This window comes from Megascapheus bottae, chromosome 17 (assembly GCF_031878675.1).
Source record: "Megascapheus bottae isolate mThoBot1 chromosome 17, mThoBot2.hap1, whole genome shotgun sequence".
NCBI lineage: Eukaryota > Metazoa > Chordata > Mammalia > Rodentia > Geomyidae > Megascapheus > Megascapheus bottae.
Window position 1 is genome coordinate 27,019,519 of NC_143525.1, and position 18,731 is coordinate 27,038,249.

An 18,731-nucleotide genomic window follows, 5' to 3' on the forward strand; every position below is an offset into this window, starting at 1 on the left:
TTTTTTTGGCTTATATGTGCACACACCAGTGAAGGAAAAAAATGATGAAAAACTGTTCTTAATTCTAGAGCGCAGGGAAAACGTGGTTTGCATATGTGCAGCAGAAAGCATTGGAAGGTTGAGATTGCACAATGGCTGTAGGCTGAGCAATTGCTTAATGAGGCCTACACACTGGGGGTGTCCTTTGCTCTTGCACCATTAGGGAACTCCAGAGCTGCCTGAAGAAGGAATTTCCTTTCTACTTCTTATATACCACTTCAGAAAAAAATCACTTTTACCCTCCTTTTCAATGTTTATGTCTGTTAGTTTCTTGAATTCTTACTTGTTGTTTCTGTTTGTTTGTTTGTTTTTTCATAGCCATGTTCCCCACTTCTGTGACTTTGACTAGAAATGACTGAGGCAGGATTTATCTCATGGGAGAAATGTTCACAATGTAGAGGTTTTTAGTTTAGCTTCTCCTCAACAAGTACCATGCCTAGCAGTACTGAAGTTCTGAGTGTTTTAAATATAGAATACTAATCAGCCTGAATTTGCTGAGTTCTTAATATCAGAGTTTTTCGACTTTGTAACGAAAGTTCTGAAGATTAGTTTGTTGCCTGCCTTGTTTTTAATGATAACCAACACCTGATGAAGATTGGCTGCAGCGATGACTAGAATGTAAAGGCAAACTTCTAAGCTGAAAGCATAGGAGCCAACCAGTAAGAGACCCAGAACTAGACAGGGATTTTCTTTGGCAAAAAAGAAAAATCTTTATATTCCCTCCTCTTCCCTTTTGCCTGCTAAGTCACGCCATGTGCTGCAAATACATGCTTCAACTCCAGTTCTCTTCCACTTACCTTTATGGTGGGGGCACTGAAACCTGTTCATCCTCATCTTTGTTCTATTCCAGAGGAGTAGGAGAGGTAGTTGGGTCAGAGTGCCAGAAAAGCAGAAGTTAAGTATGTGGATTTCATAGCCACATGCATGAGTGTTTGTGGGGCAGGGAACTTCTAATGGAAAACATTTGTGTTGCACTGAAAACAGAGCAAGGCCTGGTTAAAGTCTGTCTGCTCTGTCTGTCAGTCTGTTCCCTACTAGCACTAGTCATTGTTCTCCTGGGAGTCTCAGGCGTATTGTGGTTTCTTCTGCGCTTGCTATTCTCTAATCTTGCCAGTTTTTGTGTCATGGGTGGCCCCATATGCATTGTGGAGTGGGGTTGCAAGAGTGGTGACTAATGAATGATTCTGAGGGTTCTCAAGCACACATAAGGCTTTGGTCCTTTTGGGGGTTCTCTTTAGGACAGAAAAGGGTCTTTAGAGCAGCCCGTGAAAGAAGTATGCTTAAGTTCACACAGATGTTTTTGTTGTTGTCATTTTGAAAGTTTGTTGTTGTTTGGTTGTTTTTTTTTTTTTTTGTCAGTACCAGGGTTTGGAATCAGGGCCTCCAGTGTCTTGACTAGATTCTAAATGGCCTGTGGCCTCCCATGTAGATAAGATTACAGTTGTGAGCCATCTTGCCTAGCTTATTGTTTTGAGATTGGTGAGGAGGGGCTTATTAACTTTTCACTCAGGCTAGCTTTGAACCATGTCCTCTTGTTCTCTTCTTCCCAAGAAGGTAGGGTTATGTCTGAACCAAATCATGCCCAGCCCTGGAGCCTTTTTTTTTTTTTTTTTGCCAGTCCTGGATTTTGAACTCAGGGCCTGGGCACTGTCCTTGGGCTTTCTCAAGGCTAGAGCTCTACCACTTGAGCCACAGCACCACCTCCGGCTTTTTTTATGTATGTGGTACCAAGGAATCAAACCCGGGTCTTCATGCATGCTAGGCAAGCACTTTAACCACTAGGCAAAACTCCCAGCCTGAAAGTAACTATTATTCAGCCACATTTTTATTTATTTATTTTTCCAGTCCTGGGTTTGAGCTCAGGGCCTGGGCACTGTCCTTGGGCTTTCTCAAGGCTAGAGCTCTACCACTTGAGCCACAGCACCACTTCTGGCTTTTTCTGTGTATGTGGTACTAAGGAATCATACTCAGGGCTACATGCATGGGAGGCAAGCACTCTACCACTAAGCTACTGTCCTTTGGTGTGCTGCCCCCACACCAGCCTTTTTTATTTATTCCCTACTTTCATTGCAAGCAAAGAAAAAACATAGAAAAATGGAGTCAAGGGTTCAGAAAGTTTACTGTTTGGGCTTGCCATTTCATTTATAAATGTTCCTCAGGGATGCACCTGGGTGCCCAAGCCGACAGGCTGATGTCAGTCAGCTTGTGTGGTGGGGTCCCCTTTGGACATACAGAAGAGAGAGTGCTCATTTCCCTGAGGATAGTGTCACTCCAAGATATGAAAGAATTTGAAACTTGAGATGTGTCTTTTTCCCCCCTTCTTAACTCCCCTGAAATTCACGTTTGTTCATAATTTTTTAAATGAAGGAAAGAAAGAAAACAATAAAAAAATTTTAAAAAACAACTTAGAGAGTCTGGGTCCCCAAGAAGGTAGTTCACCAATATGGTTTTCACATTTTCAAATTTTGGCTGGTGAATAAGATTGAGCAGAAATGCTCCTTCCCCTGATAACAATACATTCAGATGCAGAATCAGGAGTGAGTGGATTAAAACCAGACGGTGGATGATTAATACTTTTGCTTATAGAGGTAGACATAACAGCTTCCTCCATTTAATTTTTTTTTAAACCAAGAAAAACCTTCCTTTGCATTTGTATATGTGCATATGCTTACTTGTGTGTGCTCATGAAGGTTCTCTTGAAACATTCAGAAAGTGCTAGGTAGATTATTCTGTGAAGCAGAGGTGTGAAGACCTGCCACTACCACAGAGTGGGAATGTGGTTTTTGGGTTTTTTTTTTTTTTATTTTCTTCCAGTCTAAAGGCACTCACAGCTCTCCAGGCCCTGCTGTACCACACATTTTTATCCACCAGACCCACTGTTTTCCTGTGGTCATGTGACCTTATTAAATGTTTCGTCTTTTAAAATATTGCACTTTTGGAGGGACCTCTCCCTATCATTTCATTACTAGATACAATGATATTAAAAGAAACTTTATTAATACAGGGGTACTTTATGTTTTTGACCTCACTCACTGAAAACATGGCAGATTTCTTTAAGTATGCTCTAAATGAGAGGTTGGCAGGTGTTTGTTTATTATTAAAAATACATTTGAGGATTTATTTTTATTAGATTCTGTGCATATTAACCCATGTAGGCCAGGAGGCCTCCAGTTAGCCTAGGCCTCTGATTTCCCTGGTGATTTAAACTTGCATATGCTTTCCTGTGTAGAGAAACAGACCTCTGCCCAAATGAAACAGGAAATGAAGGGGGAGAAGGAAAACCAGGCTGGACTTGGTATCTTTTTATCTGCATTGAGGTTGTTTTATCTCTGCAACAATAAAAAATTTGAGGCACAAAGAGCATAAAATTCCTTTTTATCTCAACAGAAAATAGCTGTGTGTGTGTGTGTGTGTGTGTGTGTGTGTGCGTGAATGTGGGTGTGAGCTGGTCCTGGGACTTGAACTCAGGGCCTGGGTGCTGTCCCTGAGCTTTTTTGCTGGTGGCTAGCTAGTGCCTTATCACTTGAGCCATAGCTCCACTCTCAGCTTTTTGGAAGTTAGAGATAAGAATCTCACATACTTTACTGCCCAGTTTGGCCTCAACTATGATCCTCAAATCTGAGCCTCCTGAGTAACTAGGATTCTATAGGTATAAACCACTGGTGCCTGATGAGAATGTAGCTTTTATGTTGGGGTGAAAGTAGGTTGTCTGGGTCCCTCACACTATAACTGTTTGTATCCTGTTCACAGAATGGATAAATGTTCCTCTGATTCATCCCTTTCCCCAGGAACTCTGAGACTCAAGATATAGACAATTCCTGTAATCCTAGCTACTCAGGAGGCTGAGATCTGAGGATCAAGGTTCAAAGCCAGCCTGCCTGGACACAAAAGGACCTGAGACTCTTACCTCCAATTAACCTCTAGAAAATGGGAAGTGGGGCTTCGCTCAAAGGCAGGGTGGTAGCCTTGACTGAAGAGCTCAGGGACAAGGCCCAGGCCCAGGAGTGGGGTTGTAGCCTTGAGTTGAAGAGCTCAGGCACAGTGCCCAGGCTGAGTTCAAGCCCCACAACCCACCAAAAAAAAAAAAAAAGATAGGCATTTGTATAATGATCACAATTAAATTCCAATAACGCATTTCTGTCATCCCGCTTCCCTTACCCATACAACCAACTTCTTTCCCTGCTTTCAGTCCTAGATAATTTTTATCTGTTTTCTGTGTCAGAAACTTACCAGAATCATATAATATATAGCATTTTCAATCTGGCAAATTTGGCTGTGGTTATTGTCTATCATTTTACTGTTGTTATAGAGTAGAATCCCATTACACAGATAGGCCACTTTTTTTTCAACTTTTTTCTTTATTTGTTCATTTCTTGCATTTGAAGTACTCTTCGATGACATCCTTGGCCTGAGACTCTTTGCCATAGTCCTTAACCACTACACAGCTGCAACCAACCACTTTACGGGGTTTCCCCTCTCGATCAGCTTTGCAGAGGCCTACCCACTCCCCCAGTTTTTTGTTGTCATCAACCTTAATAAAATTGATTTGGTGCTCAGCACAAAGGGCCTCCACCAACTTGACATACATGGGTTCATTGCAGTTGGATGCAAGCACACAAAGATGTGCTTGGCCTTTGTCTAAGGCTTTGGCAGCTTCACGGATTTCACGGGCTAGGCCGTCGTGGATGAGGGCGGTCTTCAGCACCTCTTGTAGAGCAGTGTTAACGTCCATTACACCTCCAGCAGCAATGCCTTCCTCGGCCATGGTGGTGGGTTTCGGGTGAAGCCGAATCTTGAGCGCACCCAGGCCTCTGCCTCCACGCAGCTTGGCGTCGGCAGGGAAAGAGGCCACTTCTGTTTTTTATCTCTTCAGCTGATGAACATTTGAGCATTTGGAAATTTTGATAGTCATGGATAGTACTGCTATAAATATTTATCCATAGGTTTTTATGTGAACTTAAGTTTTCATTTCTCTTGGACCAATATCTAGATACGGAGTGGATAGTTCATCTGGTAAGCGTGTATTTAACTTAAAAATTGCCAACCTGTTTTCCAAAGAGACTAACTGTACTGTTCTTGCATTCCTACCATAAGTGTATGAGATTCTAGTTGTTCTGTATCCTTGACAGCACTTAGTTACTGTCAGGATTTTTGTTTCTCTTTATTTTTGGTTGGTTGTGGGTTTGAGCTCAGGGCCTTGGTGCTGTACCTGAGACTTCTTACTTAAGACTAGCTCTCTACCACTTTGAGCCACAGCTCTGCTTCTGGTTTTCTGGTGATTAATTGAAGATAAAGAGTCTCACAGACTCACTTTCCTGCCTAGGCTCAGGCTGGCTTCAAGGCGCAATACTCAGATTGCAGCCTCCTGAGTACCTAGGCTTATAGGCATGAGCCACCAGTGCCTGGTGATTTTTCTTTGAGTCATTGTAATACCCCATTGTGGTTTTAATTTGTATTTTTCTGATGGCTAATGATGTTGAGCATCATTTCATGTGTTTGTTTGTTGTATGTATATCTTTGGCAAAATAAGTGTTCACATCTTTTGCATATTTTTAAGTTGAACAGTTCGTTTTCTTAGTTTTGTGAGATCTTTATATACTCTGGATACACATCCTTTGTCATATATGTATGTGTTGCAAATATTTTCTTTCAATCTGTGGCAGGTCTTTCATTTCAGAGACTTAAGTTTTGACTGATTAAATGCTGAAAGCTGAAGGTTTCAGACTTTCTTGGTAAGGAAAGTAAGAAAATTGAGATCTTAGCACAAGTATGTGAGGACCACCCCTTTTAAAGCTTTTTATTTAAAACAGGGAGGAAAAGGGTGAACTTAAGATTGAGTTGTACAAATGTCTGAAGCTTTTTTCACTTCTTTTCCTCTTTCCTGCTTGGGCTCTTACCTACAACTGGGCTCTACTTCCCATTATTCCAGGCCCATTGGGGCCTCAGCAGCTCTGGAAAACTCCAGCAGCATAGTCAGGCCCACCTCTGCCCGGAGTATGTCCCTGTGGTGAAGTCCCTAATCAGCATCATCCAAGGAGCAACCCTCTGTGAAGGGCTGCTTTCTGCCTTACCTGGCTCTTTGCAAGGAAGCATCAGCAGAGCATAGTCAGGACTCTACCACTAGGTTCTGCCATGAGAGCAAATTGGCACAGACAGCCTCTGAGGCGGGGTGTGTGTATGTGTGTGTGTGTGTTCAGTTCTCAGAGAATCTGTTAAATGTGGATGAGATATTTACTTATCAAGCAATTCTTTCCACAAGGCAGCCCATCCTGCCCCATTGAACAAAAATCAAGAAAAGATAGAATCTTGTCAGTTTGCTTGCTTGTTTGTGACTGGATCCTACCGTGTACCGCAGGCTGATGTCCACCTCCTGAGTGCTGGGATTTCAGGCTTCTGTCACAACTCCTGGCAAGCCTTGTTATTTAATTGCGAATCCCTACAGTTTTTCTTAAACAGCATTTGCTACCAACTGCACCTTTGCAGAGTTGCTTTTTTTTTTTGTCTGCATGCTAACATGGATCACTAACACTTCATATGGATGGGCAGAGGCCTGCTTTGGTACTAGAGGGCCATCCATTTTTCCAGAATAGTGGCATCTGGTCAGGGCTTCTCTGGCTTCTGACCCTAATAGGAGTGACGTGTATGGAAAAAAATTTCTGACCCTTTACTAATCTTAGTTATTTGAATGTCTTTTTGTAAACGAAGCAGCAGGCTTGTAGGCAGGCTCCTAGCTTTTCTTTCTCTCTCTTTTTTTGCCAGTCCTGGGGCTTGAACTCAGGGCCTGGGCACTGTCCTTGTACACTTTTTGCTCACTATGCCACTTGAGCCACAGTGCCACTTCTGGCTTTTTCTCTGTATGTGGTTCCAGGGAATTGAACCCAGGGCTTCATGCATGCTAGGCAAGCATGCTACCACTAAGCCATGCTCCAGGCCCTCTGTTCTTCTTTATTGTCTTTTTTATATTTTATTTATTTTTTGCCAGTCCTGGAATTTGAACTCAGGGCCTGGACACTGTCTTTGGGCTTTCTCAAGGCTAGAGCTCTACCACTTGAGCCATAGCACCACTTCCAGCCTTTTTGTGTGTATGTGATACCAAGGAATTGAGCCCAGGGATTCATGCATGCTAGGCAATCACTCTACCACTAGGCCACATGCCCAGGCCTCCTTTTTTTTTTTGCTAGTTCTGGGCTTGAGCTCAGGGCCTGTGCACTGTCCTTGGACTTTCTCAAGGCTAGAGCTCTACCACTTGAGCCTCAGTACCACTTCTAGCTTTTTTCTATGTATGTAGGACTGAGGAATCAAACCCAGGTCTTCGTGCATGCTAGGCAAGCACTCTACCACTAGGCCAAAGTCCCAGCCCCTCCTTCTTTTCTTATAAAGCTATATATTTCTCTCCTTATAAAGGACAAATAAATTCAATTGAAAAATAAAACCATAATATACAATACCAGTTCACATTGCTTTAAAGACGGAAGGGTTAAAAACAAGTTCCACAGTAAATCAGCAAGTGTAGAATCTAAGTGAAATGATCCCATCTGGAAAACCCTACCAGTAGTGCCATGGCTGGTTTGTGGAGCAATGCAGATCGAGAAGTGAAAAAAGACCCTGCAGTCTTGAAAGATGACAAGCTCCTTAATTGATGTCCATTTCAGCTGGTACTGTGCCAGCTTATGTTGGCCCCAGTCCAGCGTTCCTGTAATTTGGGAGCCAGGTGTGAAGGATTTTTGTTCCATCTTGTTCCCCAGCATCTACAGAAGCCTCACACATCTCACTTGAGGCAGCAGCACTCTGTAGGAAACAGATGTACAGGTAAGGGTGGAAGGAAGTGTTACATCTGGGTTGTGGATATTAAAAAGAAAAAAAGTCTTTCTCCACACTCAAATAAAACTAGGCTTGAGGGTTGGCAGAAAAGGTATTTCATAGCCTCAGTGTGAGTTGTAACTATTAAGTAGCTTAATTAGGCTGACACATTTGTGATTTGTGATTCAAAATGTCTTATTAGTCATAGGCAAAAATCTTTTATCATTTACTTAGTTTGACTCTGGGAATAGCATATTAAGCAAAATACAAAGAAGATCTCAAGGTGGCCATCAGAGTTGTATCTGATCACCATGGCATGTAAAGGACCAAACAAACAGAAGCACCTGGGAGATCAACTTCCAGTGTGTGGGGACGTAATTATGTTCTTTGAAGAGGTTGAGGAACACATTAAAAAATACTTAACAGTATCTGTCCAGTGCATTGATTAGGCCCTTGATTCTATAGACTCTGAACACAACAGGCCAAAGATACTCTTTCCAGAATCTGACACTCTACCACTTGAGTGACACCCTCCCCAACCCTTTTTGTTTTATTTCTTTTTCAAATAGGATCTCCTCCTGTCTATGCCTTCCAGTCTATAGCTGGGATTATAGGTGTGAACCACCATACCCAGCTTCTTTATTGAGATGGAATCTCAATAACTTTTTCCAGGTTGGCCTCAAGCCACAGTCCCCCGATTTCTGCCTCCTGAGAAGCTAGAATAACAAGAACTAGCCACTACACCTGGTCATTTTAGCCAATTTTTTTAAAGTATGCACTTACGTGGCATTAAGTATATCTACTTTATTATACAGGCTATCACTACAACTTGTCATCTTCCCTAATAACTCTCCATTCTTTCTCCCCCCTACTTTCTGACAATTCTATTTTCTCTGTCTATGAATTTGGCTCTCTCTGAACTTCATATAAACATCATGTTTTTCCTTTTGTGACTGGCTTATTTTACTTAATTTCATGTTTTCAGTGCTTATCCATGTAGCATGTCAAAATTTCCTTCCTTTTTTAGGGCACTTTAGTCTTAACCGTTCAGAAAGATGAGCTCTGAAGAATAGGGTTTGAAGCCAGCCCGAGCAGACAAATCTATGAGACTTATTTCCAAAAAAATTAACCAGCAAATGTGGCTTAAGTGATAGAATATCAGCCTTCAGCAGGAAGGGGAAAAAAACTGAGAACAAAGCCCAGAGTTCAAGTCCTAGTCCAGCACAGATTATTTTCCTTCCTTTGCAAAACTAAATAACATTTCATTATAGATGTATACCACACTTTACTTATCCATTCATTTGGGTGGTTGTTTGTTTGTTTAGTGGTTTCAGACGAGTTTGAACTCAGGCCTGCCTCCTTGATAGACAAAGCACCTCTGCCACTTGAGCCCTTCTTCTATACATGGGTTGCTTCTACCTTTTTGCTGTTGTGAGCCATGTCACAGTGAACAGGTGTACCAGTGTCTTTGGGGAACTTTTTTTTGGTTCTTTTAGGTATACACCCAAGAATAGCATTACTACTTATAGGTAATTTGATGTTTAGATTTTTGAGGAATTGTCACCATTTCTCACAACAGCTATATGTAGCTATATATGATATAATATATGATTATATGTATGTGTATACTTACTTTTACGTTCTAACTACACCAGTATTCCAGTTTCTCCATATTCTCACCAATACAACTATTTTCCAAGTTTTTGTATTTTGGTTTTGTTTGTTTGATAAGTCTTCCTCGTAGGTATAAATTATTTTTATTTTCTCATTTTTATTATGGTTTTCATTTTGGATTTTCCTAGTGACTAGTGATGTTGAGTGTCTTTTCATGTGTTTGTATATGTCTGTGTGCATTCTGAGAGCAAACCCAGGACCTAGGACACAGTAAACAAATATTACCCTAAGCTACATCCCAGCCCATTATTATTTTTTATTTTATTTTATTTTGCCAGTCCTGGGGCTTGAACTCAGGGCCGGGGCAGGTCTAGTGCTCTACCACTTGAACCACAGCACTACTTCTGGGTTTTTCCGTGTGTGTGTGTGTGTGTGTGTGTGTGTATGTGTGGTACTGAGGAATTGAACCCAGAGTTTCGTGTATGCTAGGCAAGCACTCTACCACTAGGCTGTGCTCCCAGCCCCCAAGGTCTCATTTTTGTTTAGAGAGCAATTAGATAAACCCAGGAGCTGCCACCAAGGAGGAAACAGTATCTCTATTATCTTGTAGTTTTGCGCCTTTTGCTGATTTTGGTTCAAGTGGGATATGTTTTTTTGGAGAATTATAAGGTAATTTGCTGGGGGAGAGGGGGTGGGCAGAGGAGATGACAATACTAGAGATTGAACTCATGGCTTCATATTTGCTAGGCAAGTACTTCAGCCATACTTCTAGCCCTTTTCTGTCTTGGTTATTTTTAATTTTCAAAAAAAATTTAAGGAATTTTTATTGACTTAGCTATTAGGGGGTAAGGATTCATTGTCATGTCTCTATACATGTTCTGCTGCATTCAACTAAGTTTTTACTACCTGTGTCACATTCCCTGCCTTGGTTATTTTTGAGGTAAGGTCTAACTTTATGCCTGGACTGACCTGGGCTTTGATCTTACTGCTACTTGTGATTCCTTCTGTTGCTGGAGATGATAAACACTTGCCACCACTGTACCTAAGCCCTGTGCCTCCTCCACCTAGCTGGGATGACAGGCAAGCTCTGCCTAGCCATTGGTCAGATGCAGTCTCAGTTTCCTATCCATATCTCATTAAAGTATTTATGCCTAACTTTGTTTTGTGACAACGCATATATAAAGTAGTAACCCCAAGACTTTTTCTGCCCCTGCTGGCTTCAAACTTTGATCCTCAGATCTCAGCCTCCAGACTAGCTAGGATTACAGCTTTGAACCACAAGTGCCCTGGCTCCTTCTCTCTTACAATCTGATCATCTTTGAATTGCCTATTTCTGGAAACAAACAAGAAGCTGCCAGGAATCTAGTCTCAGGTATATTTGATTATGGCAGTAATAACAATTCTGATATTATATAGCCACCATGTGCTAACCCTTGTGCACGTTGCCTGCATTTTTCCCCTCTTTTTTGTGGAGTGGGGTCTTACCCTTCCTAAGCGCACACATTCTTCTGAGCTGCAGCCAGATCCCTAGGTTTTTTGCATTTATCTCTGAGAAGATATAGCATTACTAGTTTATCTTACAGGATGAGGAAGCTAAAACTTATAGGATCAAGGACAAAGTCAGGTTTTTACTGAGTAACATAATTAGAATTTAAATTAAGAGTTATTGGACTCCAAAAAAATCTACCACCTTAACCACTATAAGCATATTCCCTCATCTCAAGAAAGATGTTAGCGTCTGAGAATGTGGCTTAGTGGTAGAGTGCTTGCCTAGCATGCATGAGGCTCTGAGTTCAAGTCCTTAGTACCATATAAATAAATTAAAAAATAAAAGATGTTACATCTACATGTGTTGGTAAGGGATGATATCTTCCTTTTTAAGTAAATAAATAATTTTCAAAGAAAAGGTTCAACTCAGTTTGCTCAATTTTATATGCAGAGTTTTAGACTCAACATATTTAAAATGCAGTCTTTCCTTTTTACTACTATGGTAGGATTAGGTACTCAGAGTTGAATATGACCTTTTTATCTGGCTTTTTTCACTGCATAATGTTTTCAAGGTTCATTATGGTGTATGTATCAGTGCTTCATCAGTACCTCATATTCTGAATGCATAATATTTCACTTAATGGAAATTCATTGTCATTCATCAGTTGATGGACATTTGTGTTATTTCCCTTTTTTGCATGAGTAATATCACTCATCATTTGTGAACGAGTTTTGTTCGGACATATTTTCATTTCTCTTGGGCATGTACCTAGAAATGGAATTGTTTGGTCATGTGATTCTGTGAGGAACTTCTAGACTAGACTTTTCAAAAAGCTGTGAAATTGTCTTTTCATTAGCAACAAATGTGTAAGTACTCGTTTTTCATGTAAGTACTCATTTTCCATATAATTTTTTTTTTTTTTGCCAGTCTTGGTCTTGAGCTCAGGTCCTGAGCACTGTCCTTGAACTTTCTCAAGGCTAGAGTTCTACCACTTGAGCCTCAGCACCACTTCTGGCTTTTTTCTAGGTATGTGGTACCGAGGAATTGAACCTGGGCCTTTGTGCATGCTAGGCAAGCACTCTACCACTAGGCCAAACTCCCAGCCCCTCATTTTTCCATATTTTTAACAACACTCTTTATCTTTTTCTCTCTTTCTCTATCTCTTTTTTTTTTGTGGGTTGTGGGACTTGAACTCAGCCTGGGCACTGTCCTGAGCTCTTCAGCTCAAGGTTCCCACCCTACCCCTGAGCCAAGCCCCACTTCCTGTTTTCTAGAGGTTAATTGGAGATAAGAGTCTCAGGTCCTAGGGGTGGGGAGTTTGGCCTAATGGTAGAGTGCTTGCCTAGCATGCACGAAGACCCAGGTTCAATTCCTTGGTACCACATACATAGAAAAAGCTGGAAGTGGTGCTGTGGCTCAAGTGGTAGAACTCTAGCCTTGAGGAAAGGACAGTGCTCAGGCCCTGAGCTCAAGCCCAGGACTGCCAAAAAAAAAAAAAAAAGAGAGAGTCTCAGGTCCTTTTGTGCCCAGGCTGGCTTTGAACCTTGATCTAAGGCCACCGTGCCCAGCTCCCTGTCCATTTTTTTTTATGCTGTATATCTTAGCAGAACTGTCTGTTCAGATTTTTTCCCCTCTTCCCCTTCTCTCTTCCTTATTTTCTGTTCCTCCCTCCCTCCTTCCCTCTCTCTCTTTCTGCCTCTCTCCATTCCTTCCATCTTTCCAATTCTTCCCAGACAGGAATTTACTAATGTAACCCAACCTGGCTTCAAATCCTGCAGTCCTCCTCTCTCAGCCTCTAATGCTGGAATTACAGGTAGATACCACCACACCTGGCTTAATTTTGATAAAGCCATTTAATCAATTTTCCTTTTGTTACTTGTGCTTTGGTGTTCTGCGAATGTTTTAAAACAAATATGGACTGATTGGTGGGGTTGAAATGGTGCAAATGTTTACCTTTTATGTTCATGGCCTCTGGGTTCAATTCTCAGTATAGCAGGGAAATAGGCAAACAAAAGCAGGAGGATTTGCCCTTACTAGTGGAAGTTCCTTTTACCTAGAGAACATATTTTAAGAAAACTATCCGAGATGCATAAAAGGAATGGTAAGCAGTGATAGTAATTAAAAAGTTAGATCTGATTCATTGCAGTAAAGTCCAGAGGCTCCTTCAAAGGTGTCAGGGTCAGTCTCCTGACTAAAGAAGGCAGTGGTTCTCCAGAGTCTGCAGTAGTCTACATCATTCCCAAAGATTTCTGTCATGAGACAATCACTACCAAAAAGTTTTTTTCTCAGACTAAACACAAGTCTGCTTTCCCAGTCGTTGTTTTTAGACAGGTTTCCTCAGAATCTATTTTTCTCTCACACACCTTAGTATACTTGAGATTCTGAAGTTTTCTTTTCTCAAAGCTAAACATACATTCTCCAATGTAATCAAATAGATTCTTAGACAGGGGCAGGTGGCTCATGCTTGAAATCTAAGCTACTGAAAAGGCTGAGATCCAGAAAATTGAGGTTCAAAACCAACCTTGGGCAGAAATTAACCAGCAAAAGCCTGGACCGGAGGTATGGTTTAAGTGTTAGAGCACCAGCTGAGTAAGCAAACTGAGCAAAGGCCCTGAGAGAGAACGGGAGAGAGGAAAGAGAGAGGGAATGGAGGGAGGAAGGAAGAAAAGTTTGATAGCAGTGGCTCATACCTGTAATCCTAGCTACTCAGGAGGCTGAGGTTTGACAATTGCAGTTCAGAGTCAGTTTTGGCAAGCAAATTCAATAGCTTCTTATATCCAGTTAAACAGCAAAAATCTGGAACTGGAGGCATAACCCAAGTGGTACAGTGCCAGCTGTGAGCAATAAACGTAACACTAACAAAGCCCTGATTTCCAGCTCAGGTTACCTGCATAAAACGAATGGAAAGAAGGATGCTTGACCAGTGCTATGAAATAGAACCTTCTGTGATGATGGAAATATGCTGTATCTATAACATTCTTTTCAATAGCCACTAGTGATCTGTGGCAAATAAATACTAAGGAACAGAAAAAGTAATTAAATTAAAATATTCACATGTGGCTAGTATGTACTGAATTAAACACTGCAGTTCTACACGTTCTTCTGGACTGCTTCTACAGTATCACTTAGAGTGCCACCAGTCAAGCAGTATCAAATTCAACTGGGAACATGCTCTGTTTTAAGCTGTACTCCAGAACTATGAATCTAAACATTTTGGGGATGGTGCTCAGCAGTGTGGTTTAACAAGCTCTTCAGGTGATTCTACTGTCATAGCACTTGAAAGTCAATTCTAGCTCTTCAAGGTTTCTGTTAAAAGTAGTACTCAGGTATGGGGCTGGGAGTTTGGCCTAGTGGTTAAAGTGCTTGCCTAGCATGCACAAAGACCCGGATTTGATTCCTTGGTACCACATACATAGAAAAAAGCCAGAAGTGGTGCTGAGGCTCAAGTGGTAGAGCTCTAGCCTTGAGAAAGTCCAAGGGCAGTGCTCAGGCCCTGAGCCAAAGCCCAGGACTGGCAAAAAAAAAAAAAAAAGTAGTACTCAGGTATGGTCTGACCTGCATAGGTTTCACCTGCAGCTGGTTTCAGGGGAAGAGGGAGCTTGAATACTCTTTATCTAGATAATATATTTACTGCATACTATAAAATAGAGTCAGTGTAAAAACTAAAGTGCCTAAAGTGCCAGATGAAGTTGCTTTTCTTTTCTTTTTTCTTTTTTTGCTAGTCCTGTGGCTTGACACTCAGGGCCTGAGCACTGTCCTTAGGGGCTTTCCTCAAGGCTAATGCTCTACCATTTGAACTACAGCACCACTTCTGACCTTTTTTTTTTTTTTTTTGTATGTGGCACTCAGGAATTGAACCCCGGTCTTCATGCTAAGCAAGCATTCTACCACTAGGCTAAACTCCTAGCCCTTATCCATAGCCTTATACGGCTGAATTTGAACCATGGGCTGTTGACTCTTAGCCTGATATGTTTTCGTCTATCCAGCTGTTTGATGAAAGAAGCCCCACTGTTTGTTTGGCTTGGTGTCTCCCGGAAGAGAAAAAGCTGGTCCTTTGGCATGTACTTCCTCCTTCCCCCTTTGGGGGGGGGGGGCATTCCTGTCTGTTCTTCCATTATTTCCCCAATGTCAGGGTATCTCTAGTCACACTCAGTGCCCTGGGAACACCCCCTCCTTTTTAGGGATTAATAAACTTCACATGTATAGTTGTCTTCTTTTACTATGATTTTCGTCCTTTTCAGCTTGAAATCTAGTAGAGGAGTTGGCTTGTTCTTTTGTTGGCCCTGAGCCAGATGTCATAACTTCAGGCAGTGCCACGCTACATATCTCCAGCAGTTTGAAATGGAGAATGGAGCTAGAGATAAGATCAGCAGCTTTAGGTGATGGCATTGTTTCAAATAAACCATGCATGACCCAAAGCTTCCACTTCAAATGGGGAATGAAATTGCTTCATCCTTTGACAGCTTGCTCCATGAAAGAAATTTATCTTCACTTAATTGCTTTAGATCCCAGGAGGCTGCATACAGTTAATTTCTAGGAGATAATTATATCAAATTTTTAAAAATATGTGACTGTGGACGTGAATATGCAACTGCAAGGGGACAAAGGTCCTGCTGAACTTACTGGTAGGTTTCTGTTCTCATTGCTGGAGTCTGCCTGCATCACTTACTCTCAGAATCTTTTGAGTGAGATGCTGGGCCTATGGTATTCCCTTGTGCATCTGGCTATCCCCTGTGGTGAGGTAACGTTTTCAAAGTCCTGAAGTGGGGAAGGGTCAGGCTGGCTGGACAGCTTCCGGCTGCTTGTCTTCATCTAATCCTGCTGGGCACAGTCTGCCTACACTGTGGGCCAGAGCCAATGGAAGTTATAGTCAGTGGCAGCTGAAACCCAGCAAACTTGTTGATTTTAAAACATGACTATTTAGATGTTAAGGATAAACTTCCTGTAGATGGGGACAAGCTCCTTAATCTAGGCATGTTTGAATTTCCAATTCTTGTTTCCTTGGCCTTTATATTTTAAGAGTCTTCACTAATCACAGCTACTACCAGTTTTTACCCACATTATTTTTTCCTATTTCTGAAGTTCCAAGGCTTTTCCCCACCTTCTGCTAAGTAACTGTACCTGCATATTGTAGGTAACAATCCCTAGAATGACCATAGGTGTCCAAATGTGAAGACACTTTCCCAGGGTCATCTCTCACCACTTTATGCCATCTCTAAGACTGCACACTGAACATTAGACTGTGAGCTCCGTAAGGCTTTTCTCTGATTGACATCCCTGACGGTGTGGTGTCACAGCTCTCATGAGGGCATGTGAGTAAGCCAGGGAGGCAGAGCTTAATGACTTCTGGACACTCTTACCTGAAGGCTAATGGAGAGCTAACTGGGAGGCAGCAGACTAGTGAGTTATGTAACCCAGCATGCACTACAGGAGGCCCAGAATCAATCACAGGGTCAGACTCAGGCAGGGAATCTGTGAAGCCAGACACTTCCAGTCCCCATTAGGTTCTGTCCTAGTCAAGTCCCATGATGCCTTGTGCTCACACAAGTTATTTTCTTGTGTTCCTTGTCCCTTCATTCTCACTGAAGTCAGGATTGCTCATACTCCTTAGCTTATTTGGAGGGCAGAGTATTGTTTCTTTTAAACTCCTGCCCAAGAAACCTGACAGCTGGAATGAGTAAGCGAATTTGCAGTTGAGGCCAATTTGAAGCCTACTAGGATGACCCTGAGGGAAATCTACAGCAAGTAATGTCACATCATTTCTTAGAGTTTTTGAAGGAATTATACTTCTGTTCATATCTAGAACATGAGCACCTGAATTATAACCTGAAGGAGTCATCGGGGTCTGGGTGTTTGTTCCACATGTGTCCATTGAGTAAAAAATTTTCTCTGTGTGCTATTACAGCCTTTGGTGACCCTTTCTGGAACAGTTTTTTTCCTCTTCATCTGTCTATCAGTCTGAGAGTAGAAAACTAAGAGAAGCTGCCTGGTCTTAAGTGGAAATATCAGTTAGAACACGAAGATCTTGCTGGGCACTGGTGACCCACATCTCTAATCCTACCTACTCAGGAGGCTGAGATCCGAGGATTAAGGTCTGAAAGCCGGTCTGAGCAGACACACCCAACTATCCAACTAACCAGCAAAAAGTCAGAAGTGGAGGAATGTGGCTGAAATGGTAGAATAGTAGAATGCCAGCCTTGAGCGAAAAAGCTAAGCAAGGCCGGGCGTAGTGTTTCACACCTGTAATCCTAGCTACTCATGAGGCTGAGATCTGAGGATCTGAGGATCCCAATTCAAAGCCAGCCTGGATCATGGACTTTTATCTCCAATTAATCTCTAGAAAAGGGGAAGTGGGGCTGTTTCTCCAGGGTAGCCTTGAGCTGAAGAGCTCAGAGACAACACCCAAACCCAGAGTTCAAGCCCCATGACCCACAAAAACAAAAAAAAAGTAAGCCAGAACCAGAGGTTCTGTGTAACACACACAAAGAAGAAATGAAGATACTTCTTAGTTTGAATGTTTCTTCTGGGCAAAAAGGCCAGTAAATAGTCTACCAACTGTCCTTGGGATTTGGCTAATGCAGTTGTGAGATAGCAGATCTTTCACTGACATTTAATTGCCTGCATTATTATTTTAACCAACCTCCCATCCCTCTTCATGAACCTATTTGTTCTTCCCGTTGGTGATTTGCTTATATAATTTGTTTTGTTGTTGTTTTGAGACAGAGTCTTGCTATGTAGAGAGGCTGGCCTCAGCCTGGAGATCCTCTTGCCTCAGCCTCTTGAGTGCCAAGATTACAGGTTTACAGTGTCACCCCAACTGTGCTACTAATTGAAGACAGCATTGTTTACCAAGGAGCACTTATGATGTTACCATGATTCAAGCTATTTCTTTTAGATTGACCTCCTCTAAGAAGTAAGACATGCCTGTTTATCTTTGTTTTATTTAATTTTTTTAAAAAGGGCATATGAGACATTTGTTATATAGGACCTAGCTAAAAAGATAAACTTCTAATGTCTTTAAACAAAAAAGTAGCTTTTTAGGAGTTTTTTTAAATGCATTTTTGTGCGAATTTCACATGTCCAGTTATTCTGATGTTTATTCAAGCTGATGTCTGTCTGTCTGTCCATCTGTCTAAAGGGTATGAGAGTGTGTTGAGCATATGTGTCTGTTCCTTTGGAAAGAAAATCATCAAACTCAAATTCCAAATAAAGAAGTAGAGACTTTTTGCATAAGGAGTAGTCTAGAAAAGAAAACAGTTGGGGCTGAGAGCGTGGCTTAGTGCTAATGTGCTCACCTAGCATGCATGAAACCCTGGGTTCGATTCCCTGGAACCACATACACAGAAAAAGCCAGAAGTGGCGCTGTGGTTCAAGTTGCAGAGGGCTAGCCTTGAGTAAAAAGTGTCCAAGGACAGTGCCCAAGCCCTGAGTTCAATCACCAGAACTGGGGGGGGGGGGGGGGGGGGAGAAAGGAAGGTAGGATGGATGGAAGGAAGGAAAGAAAATAGTCTGACATAAATAATTGAGAAGAATAAGATAAATCCTATAGGAATGAAGAAATGACATATAATCTGCTCTTCTTAGAGTTTATTCTATAGCTATCAGTAAGTAATAACAATCACTACTCTCTCATCTATCTAATATTAAATATATCAAAGTTAAATGAGATTTAAAACTCAGTTCTTGGGCCTTGGGTCACACATTCCAAGTGGTCAATCTCCACATGAAGTTAAAAGGCTACTTATATTGTCAAGCATAAGTATAGAGCATTTACATAATGCCAGGAGTT

At 41.7% G+C, this 18,731-nt stretch overlaps 1 protein-coding gene and 1 pseudogene across 4 annotated transcripts in view; one reads left to right on the top strand and one right to left on the bottom strand.

Moving 5' to 3' along the window:
- The window catches only part of Smg6 (SMG6 nonsense mediated mRNA decay factor), a 240,791-nt gene that overhangs the window by 145,686 nt on the left and 76,374 nt on the right, over positions 1-18,731 (top strand). The gene's annotated exons all lie outside the window — the stretch shown is intronic.
- Positions 4,384-4,849, bottom strand: LOC150051477 (small ribosomal subunit protein eS12 pseudogene; annotated as a pseudogene).